Raw genomic sequence first — 21,557 nt, 5'->3', positions numbered from 1 at the left:
TTTGCCTGTCCCACTCACATTCGCTTGTCTGTAAAAGAAAGAAAGAGTACCTGGCGGCACTTTGCCTGTCCCACTCACGTTCGCTTGCCTGTAAAAGAAAGAAAGAGTACCTGGCGGCACTTTGCCTGTCCCAGTCACGTTCGCTTGTCTGTAAAAGAAAGAAAGAGTACCTGGCGGCACTTTGCCTGTCCCACTCACGTTCGCTTGTCTGTAAAAGAAAGAAAGAGTACCTGGCGGCACTTTGCCTGTCCCACTCACGTTCGCTTGCCTGTAAAAGAAAGAAAGAGTACCTGGCGGCACTTTGCCTGTCCCAGTCACGTTCGCTTGTCTGTAAAAGAAAGAAAGAGTACCTGGCGGCACTTTGCCTGTCCCAGTCACGTTCGCTTGTCTGTAAAAGAAAGAAAGAGTACCTGGCGGCACTTTGCCTGTCCCAGTCACGTTCGCTTGTCTGTAAAAGAAAGAAAGAGTACCTGGCGGCACTTTGCCTGTGCCACTCACGTTCGCTTGTCTGTAAAAGAAAGAAAGAGTACCTGGCGGCACTTTGCCTGTCCCAGTCACGTTCGCTTGTCTGTAAAAGAAAGAAAGAGTACCTGGCGGCACTTTGCCTGTCCCACTCACGTTCGCTTGCCTGTAAAAGAAAGAAAGAGTACCTGGCGGCACTTTGCCTGTCCCACTCACGTTCGCTTGTCTGTAAAAGAAAGAAAGAGTACCTGGCGGCACTTTGCCTGTCCCACTCACGTTCGCTTGTCTGTAAAAGAAAGAAAGAGTACCTGGCGGCACTTTGCCTGTCCCACTCACGTTCGCTTGCCTGTAAAAGAAAGAAAGAGTACCTGGCGGCACTTTGCCTGTCCCAGTCACGTTCGCTTGTCTGTAAAAGAAAGAAAGAGTACCTGGCGGCACTTTGCCTGTCCCAGTCACGTTCGCTTGTCTGTAAAAGAAAGAAAGAGTACCTGGCGGCACTTTGCCTGTCCCAGTCACGTTCGCTTGTCTGTAAAAGAAAGAAAGAGTACCTGGCGGCACTTTGCCTGTCCCACTCACATTCGCTTGTCTGTAAAAGAAAGAAAGAGTACCTGGCGGCACTTTGCCTGTCCCACTCACGTTCGCTTGCCTGTAAAAGAAAGAAAGAGTACCTGGCGGCACTTTGCCTGTCCCAGTCACGTTCGCTTGTCTGTAAAAGAAAGAAAGAGTACCTGGCGGCACTTTGCCTGTCCCAGTCACGTTCGCTTGCCTGTAAAAGAAAGAAAGAGTACCTGGCGGCACTTTGCCTGTCCCACTCACGTTCGCTTGCCTGTAAAAGAAAGAAAGAGTACCTGGCGGCACTTTGCCTGTCCCAGTCACGTTCGCTTGCCTGTAAAAGAAAGAAAGAGTACCTGGCGGCACTTTGCCTGTCCCACTCACGTTCGCTTGCCTGTAAAAGAAAGAAAGAGTACCTGGCGGCACTTTGCCTGTCCCAGTCACGTTCGCTTGTCTGTAAAAGAAAGAAAGAGTACCTGGCGGCACTTTGCCTGTGCCACTCACGTTCGCTTGTCTGTAAAAGAAAGAAAGAGTACCTGGCGGCACTTTGCCTGTCCCAGTCACGTTCGCTTGTCTGTAAAAGAAAGAAAGAGTACCTGGCGGCACTTTGCCTGTCCCAGTCACGTTCGCTTGTCTGTAAAAGAAAGAAAGAGTACCTGGCGGCACTTTGCCTGTCCCAGTCACGTTCGCTTGCCTGTAAAAGAAAGAAAGAGTACCTGGCGGCACTTTGCCTGTCCCACTCACGTTCGCTTGCCTGTAAAAGAAAGAAAGAGTACCTGGCGGCACTTTGCCTGTCCCACTCACGTTCGCTTGTCTGTAAAAGAAAGAAAGAGTACCTGGCGGCACTTTGCCTGTCCCAGTGACGTTCGCTTGTCTGTAAAAGAAAGAAAGAGTACCTGGCGGCACTTTGCCTGTCCCAGTCACGTTCGCTTGTCTGTAAAAGAAAGAAAGAGTACCTGGCGGCACTTTGCCTGTCCCACTCACGTTCGCTTGCCTGTAAAAGAAAGAAAGAGTACCTGGCGGCACTTTGCCTGTCCCAGTCACGTTCGCTTGTCTGTAAAAGAAAGAAAGAGTACCTGGCGGCACTTTGCCTGTGCCACTCACGTTCGCTTGTCTGTAAAAGAAAGAAAGAGTACCTGGCGGCACTTTGCCTGTCCCACTCATGCTCGCTTGTCTGTAAAAGACAGAAAGAGTACCTGGCGGCACTTTGCCTGTTCCACTCACATTCGGTTGTCTGGAGAAGAAAGAAAGAGTACGTGGCGGCACTTTGCCTGTCCCACTCACGTCCGCTTGTCTGTAAAAGAAAAAAAGAGTACCTGGCGGCACTTTGCCTGTCCCACTCACGTTCGCTTGTCTGTAAAAGAAAGAAAGAGTACCTGGCGGCACTTTGCCTGTCCCACTCACGTTCGCTTGTCTGTCAAAGAAAGAAAGAGTACCTGGCGGCACTTTGCCTGTGCCACTCACGTTCGCTTGTCTGTAAAAGAAAGAAAGAGTACCTGGCGGCACTTTGCCTGTCCCACTCACGTTCGCTTGCCTGTAAAAGAAAGAAAGAGTACCTGGCGGCACTTTGCCTGTCCCAGTCACGTTCGCTTGTCTGTAAAAGAAAGAAAGAGTACCTGGCGGCACTTTGCCTGTCCCACTCACGTTCGCTTGCCTGTAAAAGAAAGAAAGAGTACCTGGCGGCACTTTGCCTGTCCCAGTCACGTTCGCTTGTCTGGAAAAGAAAGAAAGAGTACCTGGCGGCACTTTGCCTGTCCCAGTCACGTTCGCTTGTCTGTAAAAGAAAGAAAGAGTACCTGGCGGCACTTTGCCTGTCCCACTCATTTTCGCTTGTCTGTAAAAGAAAGAAAGAGTACCTGGCGGCACTTTGCCTGTCCCACTCACGTTCGCTTGCCTGTAAAAGAAAGAAAGAGTACCTGGCGGCACTTTGCCTGTGCCACTCACGTTCGCTTGTCTGTAAAAGATAGAAAGAGTACCTGGCGGCACTTTGCCTGTCCCACTCACGCTCGCTTGTCTGTAAAAGAAAGAAAGAGTACCTGGCGGCACTTTGCCTGTCCCAGTCACGTTCGCTTGCCTGTAAAAGAAAGAAAGAGTACCTGGCGGCACTTTGCCTGTCCCACTCACGTTCGCTTGCCTGTAAAAGAAAGAAAGAGTACCTGGCGGCACTTTGCCTGTCCCACTCACGTTCGCTTGCCTGTAAAAGAAAGAAAGAGTACCTGGCGGCACTTTGCCTGTCCCACTCACGTTCGCTTGCCTGTAAAAGAAAGAAAGAGTACCTGGCGGCACTTTGCCTGTCCCAGTCACGTTCGCTTGTCTGTAAAAGAAAGAAAGAGTACCTGGCGGCACTTTGCCTGTCCCACTCACGCTCGCTTGTCTGTAAAAGAAAGAAAGAGTACCTGGCGGCACTTTGCCTGTCCCACTCACGTTCGTTTGTCTGTAAAAGAAAGAAAGAGTACCTGGCGGCACTTTGCCTGTCCCACTCACGTTCGCTTGCCTGTAAAAGAAAGAAAGAGTACCTGGCGGCACTTTGCCTGTCCCAGTCACGTTCGCTTGTCTGTAAAAGAAAGAAAGAGTACCTGGCGGCACTTTGCCTGTCCCACTCACGTTCGCTTGTCTGTAAAAGAAAGAAAGAGTACCTGGCAGCACTTTGCCTGTCCCACTCACGTTCGCTTGCCTGTAAAAGAAAGAAAGAGTACCTGGCGGCACTTTGCCTGTCCCAGTCACGTTCGCTTGTCTGTAAAAGAAAGAAAGAGTACCTGGCGGCACTTTGCCTGTCCCAGTCACGTTCGCTTGTCTGTAAAAGAAAGAAAGAGTACCTGGCGGCACTTTGCCTGTCCCAGTCACGTTCGCTTGTCTGTAAAAGAAAGAAAGAGTACCTGGCGGCACTTTGCCTGTCCCAGTCACGTTCGCTTGCCTGTAAAAGAAAGAAAGAGTACCTGGCGGCACTTTGCCTGTCCCAGTCACGTTCGCTTGCCTGTAAAAGAAAGAAAGAGTACCTGGCGGCACTTTGCCTGTGCCACTCACGTTCGCTTGTCTGTAAAAGATAGAAAGAGTACCTGGCGGCACTTTGCCTGTCCCACTCATTTTCGCTTGTCTGTAAAAGAAAGAAAGAGTACCTGGCGGCACTTTGCCTGTCCTGCTCACGTTCGCTTGTCTGTAAAAGATAGAAAGAGTACCTGGCGGCACTTTGCCTGTCCCACTCATTTTCGCTTGTCTGTAAAAGAAAGAAAGAGTACCTGGCGGCACTTTGCCTGTCCCGCTCACGTTCGCTTGTCTGTAAAAGATAGAAAGAGTACCTGGCGGCACTTTGCCTGTCCCACTCATTTTCGCTTGTCTGTCAAAGAAAGAAAGAGTACCTGGCGGCACTTTGCCTGTCCCGCTCACATTCGCTTGTCTGTAAAAGAAAGAAAGAGTACCTGGCGGCACTTTGCCTGTCCCGCTCACATTCGCTTGTCTGTAAAAGAAAGAAAGAGTACCTGGCGGCACTTTGCCTGTCCCTCTCACATTCGCTTGTCTGTAAAAGAAAGAAAGAGTACCTGGCGGCACTTTGCCTGTCCCGCTCACGTTCGCTTGTCTGTAAAAGAAAGAAAGAGTACCTGGCGGCACTTTGCCTGTCCCACTCATTTTCGCTTGTCTGTAAAAGAAAGAAAGAGTACCTGGCGGCACTTTGCCTGTCCCACTCATTTTCGCTTGTCTGTAAAAGAAAGAAAGAGTACCTGGCGGCACTTTGCCTGTCCCGCTCACGTTCGCTTGTCTGTAAAAGATAGAAAGAGTACCTGGCGGCACTTTGCCTGTCCCACTCACGCTCGCTTTTCTGTAAAAGATAGAAAGAGTACCTGGCGGCACTTTGCCTGTCCCACTCATTTTCGCTTGTCTGTAAAAGAAAGAAAGAGTACCTGGCGGCACTTTGCCTGTCCCACTCATTTTCGCTTGTCTGTAAAAGAAAGAAAGAGTACCTGGCGGCACTTTGCCTGTCCCGCTCACGTTCGCTTGTCTGTAAAAGAAAGAAAGAGTACCTGGCGGCACTTTGCCTGTGCCACTCACGTTCGCTTGTCTGTAAAAGAAAGAAAGAGTACCTGGCGGCACTTTGCCTGTCCCACTCACGCTCGCTTTTCTGTAAAAGATAGAAAGAGTACCTGGCGGCACTTTGCCTGTCCCGCTCACGCTCGCTTTTCTGTAAAAGATAGAAAGAGTACCTGGCGGCACTTTGCCTGTCCCACTCATTTTCGCTTGTCTGCAAAAGAAAGAAAGAGTACCTGGCGGCACTTTGCCTGTCCCACTCACGTTCGCTTGTCTGTAAAAGAAAGAAAGAGTACCTGGCGGCACTTTGCCTGTCCCACTCACGTTCGCTTGTCTGTAAAAGATAGAAAGAGTACCTGGCGGCACTTTGCCTGTCCCACTCATTTTCGCTTGTCTGCAAAAGAAAGAAAGAGTACCTGGCGGCACTTTGCCTGTCCCACTCACGTTCGCTTGTCTGTAAAAGAAAGAAAGAGTACCTGGCTGCACTTTGCCTGTCCCACTCACGTTCACTCTGTAAAAGAAAGAAAGAGTACCTGGCTGCACTTTGCCTGTCCCACTCACGTTCACTCTGTAAAAGAAAGAAAGAGTACCTGGCGGCACTTTGCCTGTCCCACTCACAAATGAGCGTTAACTCTATTCCTGAGAGCGTTTCCGCCTGTTCACTGCTATTTTTGACCCTTTTTGTAATAATGAGGTGTTTAAAGCGCTTGTTGTTGAAGTGAAAAGGAAAACTGAGAGTTCATTGCTGCCGGTGCGGGAATAAACCCAGTGGTGCTGCAGGAATAACCGCTGTATCAGAGTCGCTGCTGGGATCCTGATCTCGCCGTTTCTGCAAATGACCGTTTTGTGGGAATTTCCAAACATTTAAACACAAACACCTCTCAATTTCAGCGAGGTGGGCGGGGACTTCATGAATATTCATAAAGAAAGTGCCACCTGATTGGCCGGTGAAGTCTTTCTGTTCCACCGCGTTTCTTTATGAGGAAGCGGTTTTGTTTGGTTCCGAATCCATCAGTCCGAGTCCAATAATTATTCTACCATCAGGAAAAGCAGCACAGAATTTACTGCGATTGGTTTCAAATGCATTTTGTTGTGGTTTGTGGATTATTATCCATGAATAAAGTTGGACTTTTCTTCAAAAGGAGTGAAATAAAAGATTTGTACAAAACACAGGTTTATGGCCCAAACCAGCATTATGTAATAATTCATTTACTGTGTTTTGATCCAATCCTGGGAGGGTTAGACACGGGCGCAGATGGGGGGGGGGGGATTCGTCCCACCCAGATTTAAATTCACCTCGTTCGGTCCCCCCCACTTATAGGGAGGAAAAAAACGTCTATTCTGTCTTTCTTTGCATAAGGCAAACCTCGCGGAAAAATCAAAAGACTAATTACCATTCGGTTTATTGAGGTGCACAGCAGTATATACAGTTGCAACTGCGCAGACTGCACAGGTTGCGAGCTCGAGCTTGGTTGCTATGGTTACCCACAAGTTTGACAGGCATATCGGGGACAGCGCCTCCTAGTTCAGGACCCCAACACGGCATGATGAAGGGTGCCAAAAGGCAGAAAACGATTGCATCGTTTTTTTCAAAAAAAAAAAAAACGACTGCAAGTAAACTGTGCCTTACTTTATCATATCACCTTGCAATTTTTTGATAGTCTGTTCAAAGTAATGTCGGAGTGAAAGTAAAATCGTACGGAGTAGTGATGCCTTTCTGGTAGCCTCCTTCTTTCGGTGGTAGCCTGTAGATACAGTGCTCAGAAGGCAGTTTTAATGTTTAATCTGGCGTTCCCTGCCATAATTTCAGCGAGCTTATTGTTTCATAAGGAAACTTTGCGAAGAGTTGTTGACTGACTGCCGCTCACACAACACACAGGCATAGTTAGAAAGTCAGGATGCACTGGTTTACACTTTACACACACACACGTAGCCCAGCCTCTCGCTATGTGAAACAGTTGGAACTTAGCGGTTTTAAAACTAGTTTTGCAATTTCTCTGCGTGATGATAATGTGTAAACTTTGGATTTCCTAGGCTATGTTAAAATGTTCTCATTGTCCTGGCCTGCAGGTAGTTCCTGGTGATGGCAGTGAGGGAGGTGAAATAACATGTATACACACTACCGTTCAAAAGTTTGGGGTCACCCAGACAATTTTGTGTTTTCCATGAAAAGTCACACTTTTATTTACCACCATAAGTTGTAAAATGAATAGAAAATATAGTCAAGACATTTTTCTGGCCATTTTGAGCATTTAATCGACCCCACAAATGTGATGCTCCAGAAACTCAATCTGCTCAAAGGAAGGTCAGTTTTATAGCTTCTCTAAAGAGCTAAACTGTTTTCAGCTGTGCTAACATGATTGTACAAGGGTTTTCTAATCCTCCATTAGCCTTCTGAGGCAATGAGCAAACACATTGTACCATTAGAACACTGGAGTGAGAGTTGCTGGAAATGGGCCTCTATACACCTATGGAGATATTGCACCAAAAACCAGACATTTGCAGCTAGAATAGTCATTTACCATATTAGCACACTCTTAAAACGAATGTGTTGGAAATCAACACATCTTTTGTGCAAGTTAATTTCAACAAGAGTTGTGTTATATTTCAGAAATTTCAACAAGAGTTGTGTTATATTTCAGAAATGTTTAACACCAAAATTGCACAAATAACAAATAATGTGTTAAAATGAACAAAAGTTCTGTTGTCCCAATCTGGACATAGAGATGTGTTAAAAAACAACGCAAGTTGTGTTATTTTCAACACGTGTTTTAAGAGTGCAATGTATAGAGTGTATTTCTGATTAGTTTAAAGTGATCTTCATTGAAAAGAACAGTGCTTTTCTTTCAAAAATAAGGACATTTCAAAGTGACCCCAAACTTTTGAACGGTAGTGTGTATATGTGTATATATATATATATATATATATATATATATATATATATATATATATATATATATATACACACACACATTTTATATATATATATATATATATATATATATATATATATATATATATATATACACACACACAAAATGGAATCATTTGCTGACAGATCAGTCCCCCCCAGTTCAAAAATCCTATCTGCGCCCCTGGGGTTAGAACAAAAAAAAATTTCTATCCCCTCCAAAATATGGAGATGATCTATCTAAGTATGGAAATACCAATATTTGGCCAACTGAAAAATGCTAACCCCCCTGTACATACCCTCTGAAGTTAATAACCCCTCCAAATAGTCAAAAACTGTCTTTTTCACTAATATAAGCATTCCTTAATGGAAATACCTCTTAAATATAACATCAAAAATCACAGTCATAACATTTATTTCTCACAAAAAGAGTTGTTAGAAACCCTCATTTTGTCTCTGTTGACAGGTTTGAATCAGAGTAACAAATTCTCCATAAAGTTTCAAGAGATGCTTCTTTATATGTCTGGTGTGGATGGTGTATAAGTTCCAAAATAACCAGTGCTCTTGAACAAGTTTTGCCAGCAACTGAGCAGCAGCATCCCTGGATCTCTGTGCTTGACCAGCACGCTTCGGCCGCAGCAGATAGAGCATATTCTGAATGATGTCCTTCCCTGTTGGAAGCATCCCCGAAGGGAACTCAGCCTGCTCTATGTACTCGACTACACTGAGTATCTTCTTTGCTTTTGACCGTGTTGCAACAGAAGCCATTATTTACCTGCAAGAATACAAATAATGACTATTTAATACACTGGGAGATATAATTCAGATATGAATCATTTGTGCATACTGGTTCTTAAAACTAAATTAGTAACCTTAAGTAATGATCCTCTGTGCTTAAAAATAGTTCATATTTGAGGTATTACTGCAGAGTGTGACATTCATCAATAACTTTAAAACTTGCTGAAAAAGCGCAGAATTACCATATGTTTAATTTACTTGAATGTAAGGTTATTTACCACTAAGCTTATTACCTTAAAATAATGATCATCTGCACGGAAAATGTTGTAGTCGTACCTAGTGGCATATCTGAAGAGGTTCACATTCATCGATAACTTTAAAACACATTAAAAAAAGCAGCATTCTAATATCAAACAGCACTGTAATGTATTTTGTCATGAATGGAAACTTTCGGGGGGGGGGGGGGGTTAGCAAGGTTCAATTTAATAAAATTTTACATTTTCCCACATAGATGGTATCTCCATATTTCTAGAGGGGTAAAACATGGAAAAGTCAAAATTCTTAAAATAACAACCCCCCCCCCCCCCCCCCCCCCACACACACACACACACACACACCTATAATTCGCCTCTGATCAGGAAAAGGAGCACAAAATTTACTGCTATTGGTTTCAAATGATTATAATTTCATTTTCAGTCAGACTTCAGATGAGCATTTTAGACGGATTTATTTTTGAATATGTAGTTTTCACATTTTCATAACAGGCTTATTAAATAAATATACAGCAACTGTTACTGTGTTATAGAGTTCAACACATTAACACAAACTGTGTTGTCCTTATATAAACACGCTGATGTGTTAAATATGTGTTGTTTTTAACACATCTCTTTTGAGAGTGTGTTACACAGTTAAGGTGATTGAAAACAGTTATAATTATATTGCAACCTGTAGTTTATGGCAGTTTACTTTTATTTGTTCAAAAAAGGTTGAGGTTTGAATTAATAAACTGCAATGGAGTCTGAAAACAAAATATGTGTATGTGTGTCCTGTTTATCTTTTTTTTCTCTTTTTGTCTGGGGGGAGGGGGGGCGCAAAAAAGGTTGAGGTTTGTATTAATAAACTGAAATGGAACTGAAATGGAACATTGTGCAAATTACTTTACATGTAAATAATGTAAAGTGGCAGAACATTGACGTGAGGTAGAAATTAAACTTGCTGTACATTTCTCTTAGCAGTAGGTTGCTAGTGAAGTCTGCCGAATGACAGTCTGAGTAATGAACCTTTTAGTGAATCACAACCGAGGCCTTGTTTATCATGGGTCATGTGGTTTTCTGCTCAACGATACAAAGCCTCAAAGCGGAGCTTCATCTGCCCCCTTATTCTTGATACGCGCTTCGAAGTCTCATTTGGCCATCACGATCTTTAAACAGTGATATCAATTAAAACTATGGTCAGGTTAAAGTAGGACAACAAATGCAAGTGTATGTTGATCGTTGTGGAGTTTATTAAATATATCGCTCAGTAACTGGCAAGGCAAGTCTAAAAAGCCCATTATGAGTCTTGAGAGTATTTGTGTGTGTGTGTGTGTGTGTGTTTTGAATATATTATGAAGCCATTGACAACAACAACAAAAATCTACGAAATCATTGTACTTAGCAACCAAGAAGTGTGATCCTGAGTGTGAACATAGATCTGGAGCAGGAGACAGAGCCAAGACACCTCATCTCATCTCATTATCTCTAGCCGCTTTATCCTGTTCTACAGGGTCGCAGGCAAGCTGGAGCCTATCCCAGCTGACTATGGGCGAAAGGCGGGGTACACCCTGGACAAGTGGCCAGGTCATCACAGGGCTGACACATAGACACAGACAACCATTCACACCTACGGTCAATTTAGAGTCACCAGTTAACCTAACCTGCATGTCTTTGGACTGTGGGGAAAACCGGAGCACCCGGAGGAAACCCACGCGGACACGGTGAGAACATGCAAACTCCACACAGAAAGGCCCTCGCCGGCCACGGGGCTCAAACACGGACCCTCTTGCTGGGAGGCGACAGCGCTAACCACTACACCACCGTGCCGCCCCGAGCCAAGACACACTGAATATAGATTTTATTGACTGATCTAACCCCCCATTTATTTATTTTAACTCATTATATCATTGATATTATATCATCTGGAATTATGTAACTTTGACAAGTGATCAGCCTTCAGTATAATATAACTGTGTGAAAGTTTTTGTATAGTGCAGTTGGATTTCCTTTCACTGTGGGCTGCAGAGCACAGTAGTATAGTGCAGAGTCTGATACAGCAGCAGAGGAGATGAGCAGATCCACTTGGTTATTCTTTTCATCAACTTCAGCAGAGAGACGTGGTGGGATTGAGTCACTTTTATGTCCACTTTGGGATATAAAAAGAAGGAAGTCAGGTTTAGATTTTGGATTTTGTCTGTACCAGTGCAGGTAGTTTCCTGTACCACTTGCTTCGTAGTTGCAGGACAGAGTAACATCACTGCCTTCATCTATAACTGTATGAGTGAAAAGTGGCTTTACTGAAGCTGCCATGGAGTCACCTGTCATAGAGAAGAGAACATGCACATTCTTATTTTTCTTCCCACCACAAAGATGAATAAGGCCCAATCCCAATTCTAATTTCTACCCCTACCCCTCCGCCTTCCCCTTGGCCCTTCCCCTTGAAACTGAGCTACAAGGGATAGGGCTTGAAATTCAACCCTTACGTATTGGGATAGCCCTTCAACGATCGCATACGTCATCGCATACCTCCGTCAGCGTTTACGTTAGCAAAACGCGACGCGTCATTGGCTGCGACCAGCCGCTACAGTCAGAGCCAGAGGCAGAAATCTCTGCTGGCAGGGTGTGATTTGTTAACTAACACCACTGAATGGGATATCTTTAGCGCTTCGTGCACCACATCCGACAGAATGAGGTGTCAGAACACTCATGTAAACAATAAAAGCGAGAATAACAGAAGCAACCGAAAACAATACTCACTCCCAAAGCTTTTTAGCAGCAGCTTGGATTTCAGAAATCGCTGCTCATTCTCAGCTCGAAAGCGAATCAAGCGGCGTGTTTCCTCTGGATAACAACTTAAAACACGTAAATAATGGAGAAAATACATTTATGACAATCTTTCGCCGCGGGAACCGCCATCTTTCTGAAATCCGCATGAAATCTCGCTGAAATCCGCATGGCATTGTGGGAAATCACTCAAACCCCTTCGTTCGGAGTCTGCTCCAGGAAAATCTCCGTTTGGAGGGGTACAGAAGCCCTACGCCTTCCCCTACCCCTCCGCGTTAACTGGGATTGGGATACCCCTACCCCTTCACGTGAACGCGCAAAATGGAGGGGAAGGGCTAAGGGGTACGTCCAAGGGGTGAAATGGGATTCGGCCTAAATCACCATTTCAACGCTTAATATTTCTGCAAGAACAAAAAGTTAAAGTTAACTCACCGAGTGAAAGCCACAGACACATGAATATAAGAGTGAACATGATGAATGGTCTCAGCTGAGTGAAAGTATTCTTTCTGTACTATGATATGTTCACATCATAAAGGTTCATGAAGCTCCAGCCCACAGCACCACATGACAGTGTCACCATTGTTACTGACAGATTGTTGATTCTTACTGAAGCATCCTGGCTTTACATTCAGCCTCACATGGGGAACCTGTCTTCAACTCCGACTGTCAGCAGAATTCATGGAATTATGAAAAATCAATCATTCTGTTCTGTAAAAATATAATCAAATAAATAAATCATTAAATTTCATGTTGCATTTGTTTTATAAGTGGTTTTGCTGCATTAGGGACTTTGGTCTTATCAGAAATTGCTGTGAATAAGTCATGATAAATAATTTAGTATAAAAGCTATTATTACTATTATTATAATGCGATTGATTTATTGACTTTGTAATAATGAAGCCTGAGGTGAGAAACAAACCAGCTGCTGCTCTTGGTAATATTATGAAAGATGCCACCAAGCCATGAGCTTATAATCAAGGGCTCGAATTTAGCTTTTCCCTGCTATTAAAAAACACAACCTACAAAGTTACTGTTATTACATTACTGCACCGACGGTTAATGGAAAAAATAGTGAATTAAAGATTATTAAACTCAGCTGGCGCTGATGCTGCATGAAAAACTCACGCGTCTCTCGACAATCCGGTTTTCCAGTTGCACTCAGTACAGACAGTGTTGTATTGCTCCGCTTATTTTAACAGGCCATTGTTAGGGAAATAGTCTTCTTCCGCCGGTGGAAGAAGTCCCTTCTTGTTTACTGCAAAATATGTATATTTTGGATAGAATTCGAAATATGACTTATCTGCAATGTATTCCCATTCTTCAATGTTGCCTTAAAGACACTGCAAACAGTTGTTTTTTTTCTGTAGCTCCCATCCCCCATTCCCGCCTTATTTTTCCTCTCCTTTTTTCCAACTGATGACTTACAAACCCAAGTTCAATCAAATCTGACAAATTCCCAAATAGTCAACACAATGAATAAGTTTTAATTTCCCGCCTTTTTTCCTCTCCTTTTTTCAACTGATGACGTGCAAACCCAAGTTCAATCAACACATACAAATCTGTGAAATTCTCAAATAGTCACCACAATGGATAGCAATAAGTTTTACTTTCTAAAACTCATAAAGTTGAGTTCAAAATCCAAAAATTGTCAGAGCTCTTTGTGTTAAAGAGAGGTAGTAAGTGGACATAACTAAATGAGGCTGCAATTTTTTACAGTGTACGGTTATTCTGCAGTGCCAAATACATTACTGTTTCTGAAATGTGATCAGGAAATTTTACTGGATCACAGCAGATATATACTGGGGCATGTGCCCCAGTAAAATGGGTCTGGCAACGCCGATGGACAACTCATAAATTCAAGCAACAGGTTAAATGCAAGCTTGACCCTTCCTGTGCGGTGAGCTCTTTGGGATGGCACTTCTGACTTTTGTTTCCAGATCGTAGGAACTGCTCCGTGTACCAGACATCAATCAAATCCTTCTATGTGAATCTGCCTCACAAATTTATCTTTTGCAAAATGTATGGAGCAGACACCAAACCGTCCTGTCGGCTTGAAGTTACCTCTCTTTGTTGGTACAAATCAAACCCATTCATTCTGCAAGTGTCCTGCTGACTTTGGGCTACAATGGATCAAAATTCTGCTTTTTTTCATCAGCAACACTTGAACGACACACCTTTTAAGTGTCAAAGGCTTAGATGAACACACACCACAGTGCCGAAACCCGGGATTGAACCAGGGACCTTTAGATCTTCAGTCTAACGCTCTCCCTACTGAGCTATTTCGGCAAGAGCATGCTACCCACTGAGCAGTCACGTCACCGATATAAACATTCGTAGTTGCTAAATCTAATCGGTAAGGTCACATTGGTGTTCCTTTTTAACCAAAATCTAATGAAATATAAAGTGTTTAAAATAATATATAGTATCATCTGGAAGCATGACATATGTAATGTGGTAATTGATTAATGAAACTCTTTTATGTTGTTGGCAATTTGTTTTATTCCAAGCGTGTTTTTAATTAAATGAACAAACGTTCACACGAAAGAATGAGCAAATAATAAGCTAAATAATGAGGTAAATGTGTTCTCTGTGCTCGCTCATTTCACTGTTACCCCCCAATCATGCAGTCTTGATTATTTCAACTGTTATCCACAGAGTCAAGTGGGTAATGATCTCCCTTATAAGTGCACACATGCACAGAGAGAGAGAGAGAGAGGTTTTGATCTGTGTGTAGTGTATAAAATAGATTGTGAAATAAAAAACTGAATAAAGAATAGAGAGATTTTGATTATATGATCAAAATCTTCGTCGCTCTCTCTCTCTCTCTCTCACACACACACACACACACGTGCAGGAGAGATGGCATGAGGTCGTTGCAGTGCAGGTTGAGGACAAAGCTGCACACTGGTGTCGGCTCTACTCTCCCGGTTGCTGCCCTGTGTTTGGTCTGTTTGGGGTCCTGGGGAAGGTGATGTGGCCCATCGGTGGTTACTGTGTCTGTATCGGGCTGGTGGGATGATGGGGTTTTTGCACTATCTTTTACTGTTCTTTTGTATTGCAATAATTGTGTAGGTATTGTGTAGGTTTTGTCATTGCTCTTTTCTTTCTATTGTCCCTGTTGTTCTAATTTTTGTATCCCCTTGTTTCTTCTGCAGTCCTGTGGGAATTTTTTTTTAAACTTTTTTGTATGTCACATAGTTCTGTGTGTGTCCCATATGTTTTTTTCAAAGTTTTGGTGTCTCCAGTATTGTTCTGCAGTGTAGAAAATGGTAATAGAAAAAAAAAAAACTGATACAAATCACTGATACTGTATAAATCACTTAAGGATTTAATTTGCACTTTTGAAAATCTACCTATTCATTTGGTTCATTCCATATCTTGTGTTCATTGTTTGTGCACTGTTGTCTTTGTCTATTGTCTTTGTTTTGTTGTACTGTATAGCTTTTGTGTTGGTATAAAAAAATAGATTATGAAAAAAAAAAACCCTGAAAAAAGAATATAAACCCCAAATATCCAAACTCGCTTTTAACAGAAGTCATCAAGCAAGGCCGGATTAACTATATGGGCCTGCGGCACAGTGCCCAGGGGCACCAACCACTCAGCCAGTGGGGGGGGGCACCACATGACAGAAACTTTAAAAATATTTTTCGTGAATGTTTGTACACTTAAAATGGTTATACACTTGACATTGTTAAATAGTCATATATAATTCATTATGAACACTAATTTCATAAGAACAATAACAATAATCATAATTCTGAGCAAGAGTGGCCTATGTGACCATTAACCCCCCTTTCCTCAACCTGTCAGTTGAGCCAGTCCACCTACGGTGAAATGTATCAATTTTTTAAAACCGCGGTAGAAATGAAAAATGGACAGACATCAACTGAGTGGTTGTGCGAAGAGAAAATTAAAAAAAGAGAAAGACTCCAGGCGTGTAGCTGCAATTAAAAATGTTCCAGTGTTAGATCGTTTTTTTATAAAAACATCGACAACTGCTGTCACTACCAGCGCTGAAGCCGGGGAGGAGGGGATGTGCGAAGCCACTTTAAGCCAGGTAGAGATCAGTTCACACCATGGTGACGAGAAGGAAGACGAGCGTGTTATGGATGTCAACCCAGCGCAGCCGACGCCAGTAGAACACTTCTCTATTTCAACTGATCCTGCGCTATGGGGAGAACATGTCTAGGTTCATACAGAACAGATACTCTTTGAATTGATACACATATGTACATTGTACATCTGAATATGCCACTGGATGTTATTTGAATTTATATTTCGAATTGAGACATTTGAATATGTTGCCTAGATCGATGCTATTTTAACTGATACACATTTTGAATTGACACATTTGAATATGCTGTATTGTATATAGATGGATGCTGTTTAAATTGCTGATGCTGTTTGAATTGATACACATTTTGAATTGAGACACTAATATGGATAGAATAGAGTATGGATGCTTTGAAGGTTTTTATTGAGACATACAAATATATGCTGCTCATTTTTGAATAAGACATTTCAATATGCCTACATGCATATCGTTGGTTGTTTTCAGTTAATTTGATGGGCTGATGTAGCCTACTTAATACATTTTCAATGAGGAAGAATGACCTTGTTTATGTGTACTATTGTTTATGTATACGCTACTATTTTTGACAGCAAAGGGCAAGGTTTGCGAGTGTGTGCAGGAGGTTACTGAACGCGTGCGCACAGGGTGGTGGTGCACTTGAGGTATAGTGCCCAGGGGCACCGCATTGGCTTAATACGGCACTGTCATCAAGGAATCACTGAACATTTTTGTGAAACAGTATTTTTGTTATTGAAAAACTGTCATGAAATATAAGAAGTACATTAAAAGGATGACTTAAAATTCAACAATCAAGACAATGATGGAATCAGTTTTCATGCTCTCATTATGTTAAAGAAGAGTATTGCTTATGGATCCTCTCAGAAATGAAAGTTCGTATGAACAGAACTGGTAACTGGTGCCAATGTTCGGCTGTTACCACTGTTGCTGAAAGATTTTCTCTCATTGTTTCGTCTTTGTTCGCAGAAATATTTTTACAAGCCTTGAGACATATTGAAGCATTTAAGAATAATTCACCAATAAACAGTTTATTATAAAAAGAGGAAACACTGAAAGTAGATTGCACACAAGCATGGCAATTTTCTCATTTTTAAGTAAATATATAAAAGGTATAAGATTATATTATGTGTAATAGCTGTTCCTAGTAGTAGGCTAATATATATCAGGAATTCTCAATAATGACTTCATTTCACTAAAACACACCTCACTGTGTAAAATCACTGTGGATTACAAAAAGCTAACACACAAATATCATTGTAAAATTCAGACTCTGCAGGATCTTGACTTTAGAAAGTGGGATGTATATGAACTTATTGAAAACTTGTTTAGTGCTTTTAGCAAGGATATCGCAACTCACAGCAACTCTTTACAACCACGGTGAGCAGAAAAGCAGCTCAGCAATCAACAGCAGAAGACCACACTGGGTTCCACTCCTGCAGCCAAGAACAGGAATCTTCAAATCAAGAACAAGTTCCTATTACACTGGCAGGTGAGTGTATATTTTTATTGACCTCTCAAACCATCCATTTATTTATTTTTAACTGATTATATCATTGATATTATATCATCCGGAATTGTGTAACCTTAGCAGTTGATCAGCCTTCAGAATAATATAACTGTGTGAAAGTTTTTGTACAGTGCAGTTGGATTTCCTGTCACTGTGGGCCACAGAGCACAGTAGTATAGTGCAGAGTCTGATACAGCAGCAGAGGAGAGGAGCAGATCCACTTGGTTATTCTTTTCATCAACTTCAGCAGAGAGACGTGGTGGGATTGAGTCACTTTTATGTCCACTTTGGGATATAAAAAAAGGAACTCCAGTTTAGATTTTGTCTGTCCCATTGCAGGTAGTTTCCTGTATCACTTGATTTGTAGCTGCAGGACAGAGTAACATCACTGCCTTCATCTATAACTGTATGTGTGAAAAGTGGCTTTATTGAAGCTGCCATGGAGTCACCTGTCATGGAGAAGAGAGCATATGCGCATTCTCATTTTTCTGACCACCACACAGAAGAATAAATCACTAATTCAACGCTTAATATTTCTGCAGTGACAAAAAAAGGTCAAATTTAACTCACTGAGTGAAAGCCATGGATACATGAATATAAGAGTGAACATGATGAATGGTCTCAGCTGAGTGAAAGTATTCTTTCTGTACTATGATATGTTCACATCATAAAGGTTCATGAAGCTCCAGCCCACAGCACCACATGACAGTGTCACCATTGTTACTGACAGATTGTTGATTCTTACTGAAGCATCCTGGCTTTACATTCAGCCTCACATGGGGAACCTGTCTTCAACTCCGACTGTCAGCAGAATTCATGGAATTATGAAAAATCAGTCATTCTAATCTGTAAAAATATAATTTAATCAATACATTATTAAATGTTTAAATTCCCTGTTATATTTGTTTTATAAGTGGTTTTGCTGCATTAGGAGATTTGGCCTGATCTGAAATTGCTGTAAATAAGTATAAATCATGATAAATAATTTAGTATGACAAGTTATTATTATTATTATTATTACAATGTAATTGATTTATTGACTTTGTAATAATGAAGCCTGTTATTTCACTGAGGTGAGGAACAAACCAGCTGCTGCTCTTTGTAATATTATGAAAGATGCCACCAAGCCATTAGGCCTTAAGAGGTGTGATGCATTTTGTGTGTGAAGTTTGCTGGATCGAGTGAAGGTTGCAGAGAGAGAGAGAAAGAAACTGGGTGTTTTATTTATTTGTGTTTCTTATTTTCTCCTTCAATCCTCATTGGGGCCTTTGACAGACCTGAAGGGAGAAAGATCACGTCTCAGGTTCTGATCTAAAATATTGGGACCTGAGAGGAGTGGTGCTTGTGAGTTCTTCCTGCTGAGGAAGGAGAAGTTTCTTCAAAACATGTTACACTTAAGTCTCTATCATTGAGCCTTTGTCACCAACAAAAATACTTCAATTAAAGCTCTAAAGGATTCTTATAATGCTGTAAATATTTGTAAGTTCCTTGTTACATAGCACTAGAAAACTCGGGACAAGAACTCCATGAGATGTACATAGAAAAAGCATGAGGTTGAGAAAATTACAAGTTAAAAAAGACAAGAAGACAGAGTCATCTATATCCCTCACCCTATATACCAACTATATACCAAGTTTCAAGATATTATTTGTCACATTTTTCAAATTCTGCTCCAGGAAACCAACCCTACCTCTTTATACTGACCTCAGCAGCCCATGGCATAATCCCACCAGACCTTTGGTCCAGGTGAGCTAAAAATTAAAATTTCTCACATTTCTTAGTATCAAAAGGCACATATACATTACTTAATTAACACATAAAGAAAAGAAAGCACAACTTTATTCATCACACACTTGTGAAATTTCCTCTCTGCATTTAACCCATCTGAAGCAGTGAACCCACACACGCATACCAAGAGCAGTGGGCAGCCATGCTAACAGAGCCCGGGGAGCAGTTGGGAGTTAGGTGCCTCACTCAAGGCCATCCCATATTAACCTAATCGCATGTCTTTGAACTGTGGGGGAAACCAGAGCACCCAGACTCCATACAGAAAGGCCCCCTCTGGCTGCAAACCCAGAACCTTCTTGCTGTGAGGCAACCATGCTAACCACTTACACCACCATGCCACCCAAAATTATGCCTACCCAGGTAGCTTTTTTTTTGTTTCTTGCTATGACCCAGATTCAAACTGGGGTTGCTGCGGCCACAACGCAGAGTACTAACCACTATACGATCATGGCGAACTACTCAGAGATAGCATTTCAAGACCATACCACTCATAGTTTTCAAGTTCTGCTCTGGAAACAAAACCGCAGACTAACCTGAGAGACTTAGTCTGAAATTGCTTCCATGGAAACATGAAAAATTTAAATTTCTCAAATTTCTTAGTATGAAAAGGCACATCTACATCACCTTGTTAATATGTATACCAAGTTTCAAATCCGTATCATGAATAGTTTTGGATATATGCTCCGGAAACAAACATTGCTCTTAGAAACTAAGTCAAAATCTATTTTTTATGTAAAAATTTGAAAAATACTTGAGAAAGTAGCCAGAATGTACAGTCCATTGACACACTGCATTATTTAAAATGTGTGTCCTTTTTTTGTGAGGCAAATAGTAATTATGATTATAAAATAAATTCATTGAAAGATGTGTAAAGTACTTTTATATAACAATAAATTGCTTAACAATTGTTGTAATAATAATTATAATTGTTAATTAATACTTAATTAACAATTATAATTATTATTACAACAATTGTTAAGCAATTTATTGTTATATAAAAGTATTTTACACATCTTTCAATGAATTTATTTTATAATCATGATTTATTTCTTTAATATACATGTATTTATCAAAAGTGAGGTGATGTTGGGTGCGGGAGGTTTTTGCATGGCCCAATAAAAATAATTTCAAAAAAGTAATATATGAGTAAAAGTTCACCAAATGCAACATCAGGAAAGTAGAAATTTTGAAAGCACTTTCACAGTCATAACCCCAGTGCAGGGGCTTCAAGGTTCTGCTGTGGCCCCAAGCTTCAGCAGCTGTGAAAGAATTAAGGCTCCATAGCTCAGTGGTGTGAGCACTGGTCTAGTAAACCAAGGGTTGTGAGTTCAATTCTCACTGGGGCTTGCAAGGAATGCTTTGAAGGTGGAAGGATGATCTAGGTAAAAGAGGGGATATTGAGAACACTGACACCAGAAAGTGCTGCTCATGATTTCTCATCACCTGAAGACCACTTTCTGCTGGTTGGAAGGGCCTCATATGGACAGTTTGAAGATCAGTGAGATTGCTGAGGACCTTAACTTGTCTTTGGTGTGTAATTTCTGCAAAGCACTTTGCCCTCAAGTCTCCATCATTGTCAGGTGGTATTTGGAGGCTACTTTGCAAAATTTACCAAGTCTTGTTTTTGGTAATAATATACAAGTTCAGATATAAATTCATAAATCTGGGCTTGTTGTAATGTTTGTAGGCTGCTGTTTCATAGTTAATTATGCAGGGGAACTTTGCGCATAAAAAGAGCCCTGAAACCACATATAGGAACTTGGTATAAAAGTATTACATCATTAATATGCAATTATTATATCCATAATACATGTTATTTGTGGCACGCAACCTTTTTACTCAGGTCAAAAGCAGGGTTCATACATTAGATACCCATTTAACCCTAAAAGGGCCTAAACTACTGAGTGGGATCAGTTAGAACCTCAGAGGTGGTGTGCTGCTCAGTCTATTCAACTGACATAACTTTCTGCTTTTCGGAGTTTGTTACTCTATAGATTCTTTATCTAAAAGTATGTTTGTTTCAAGATTGATGAAAAAAAGTGTTTAACAAGGTGACTGATTTTCTGTTGGGGTCCCATAACTGTGAGATTTGTTGCAAAAAATATTTCAGCAAGTTAGTCGCTTCGTTGTGTGTCGATCTTTGCCTGTCTGTACGTTTGCATGCTTGTCTTAGATGTCTGCCATAATTAAGAATATAACTCTTTCTTACAAATTGTAGATAACTAGTGAACCTGTTAGTTATAGAGTTACTGAAATGTCTGATGCTTACCTGTCCATGCACTCTCCATACAGAACAACAGACAGTCCAGCAGATACAGAGGAAACTGACATTGTCTAGTTGTGAAAGTGACATTGTTTACTTTTGAAAATAGTCCAGTGGCTGTTCTGGTCATAATATGTGTTACCAATAACTGCTTTTATCTTCATGTTTTGTGTTTGAATCCTTAGGCA

The 21,557-nt window shown here is 41.6% G+C and overlaps 2 non-coding genes across 2 annotated transcripts; one reads left to right on the top strand and one right to left on the bottom strand.

Annotated features, from left to right (window-relative positions):
* Positions 1 to 13,934: 13,934 nt before the first annotated feature.
* Positions 13,935 to 14,007, bottom strand: trnaf-gaa (transfer RNA phenylalanine (anticodon GAA)). Its single transcript has one exon. It is a non-coding gene; the product is annotated as a tRNA-Phe (tRNA).
* A 6,373-nt stretch (positions 14,008 to 20,380) lies between these two features.
* On the top strand, positions 20,381 to 20,453 carry trnat-agu (transfer RNA threonine (anticodon AGU)). The gene has a single exon. It is a non-coding gene; the product is annotated as a tRNA-Thr (tRNA).
* The last annotated feature ends 1,104 nt before the right edge of the window (positions 20,454 to 21,557 follow it).

The sequence above is a fragment of the Neoarius graeffei genome, chromosome 1, assembly GCF_027579695.1.
Source record: "Neoarius graeffei isolate fNeoGra1 chromosome 1, fNeoGra1.pri, whole genome shotgun sequence".
In the NCBI taxonomy this organism is placed as follows: Eukaryota; Metazoa; Chordata; class Actinopteri; order Siluriformes; family Ariidae; genus Neoarius; species Neoarius graeffei.
The sequence above is the reverse complement of the archived record's forward strand: the minus strand, read 5'-3'. Positions and strand labels throughout refer to the sequence as shown.